Source organism: Suncus etruscus, chromosome 6 (assembly GCF_024139225.1).
Source record: "Suncus etruscus isolate mSunEtr1 chromosome 6, mSunEtr1.pri.cur, whole genome shotgun sequence".
NCBI lineage: Eukaryota > Metazoa > Chordata > Mammalia > Eulipotyphla > Soricidae > Suncus > Suncus etruscus.
This window is the reverse complement of record NC_064853.1, coordinates 771,951-773,027: the sequence shown is the minus strand read 5'-3', so window position 1 is coordinate 773,027 and position 1,077 is coordinate 771,951.

Sequence of the window (1,077 nt, the reverse complement as noted above, 5' to 3'; positions counted from 1 at the left end):
GAAAAAAACAAAACCCTTCTATCAAAGAATGTAATCACCAGATTAACAAGGGCACCTGCAAAGTGGGAGAGAATTTCTGTGATTCATCTGTGTTGAGCTCATTTCTGACATATATAAAGTGTAACTCAAGAACAAGAAACGGGCTGGAGAGATAGCATGGAGGTAAGGCATTTGCCTTGCATGCAGAAGGTTGGTGGTTCAAATCCCAGCATCCCATATGGTCCCCCGATCCTGCCAGGAGCAATTTCTGAGCATAGAGCCAGGAGTGACCCCTGAGCGCTACTTGGGTGTGGACCCCCCCCCAAAAAAAAACCCAAAAAAACAAAAAAAAACAAAAACAAGAAACTGGACCAGAGCAATAGCACAGCAGTAAGGCATGGCATGGCCAACATAGGACAGTCCCTGGTTCGCATCCCAGCATCCCATATGGTCCCCCAAGTCTGCCAGGAGCGACTTATGATCTCAGGAGTAACCTCTGAGTCGCTGGGTGTGACCCAAAAACAAAGAAGAATCCCACACAATCCAATAAAAACAGGAGAGGACTTTTTCTCAAAAGATGTCCGGGAGGGGCCAGAGAGATAGCATGGAGGTAAGGCGTTTGCTTCGCATGCAGAAGGGCAGACCCTGGTTCAGATCCCTGCATCCCAAAAGGTGCCCGAGCCTGCCAGGAGGAACCCGTGAGCGCTGCCGGGTATGACTCCCCAAAAAACGATGTCCGGGATGACAAGGACCCTCCAGGGAAACATGGGTCCAAACCACATGGCACACAGCCACACCTGGGTGAGAACTACACGGGTCACAAAAGGAACAAGGCCCGTAGGCTGCGACAGGAAGGGCAAGACACCCAAATACAATGTCAAGGTGGCCGTGGGACCAGGGGTGCTGTTCTGTAGAGGAGCCTAAAAGCAGCGCGTAAGGTACAAAAACAAAATGTCAAGTTCCCCCTGAAGTACTGTCCTCAGGAATGATGGGGACAGAGGAGCAGAGCACTGGGGGAGGTGGCAAGGGGCCCACATGGCTGCCCTAAGAGGCGCCTTTGCTGAGGCTCCCCCGAGATCTCTCCCTAAGATCTCCACC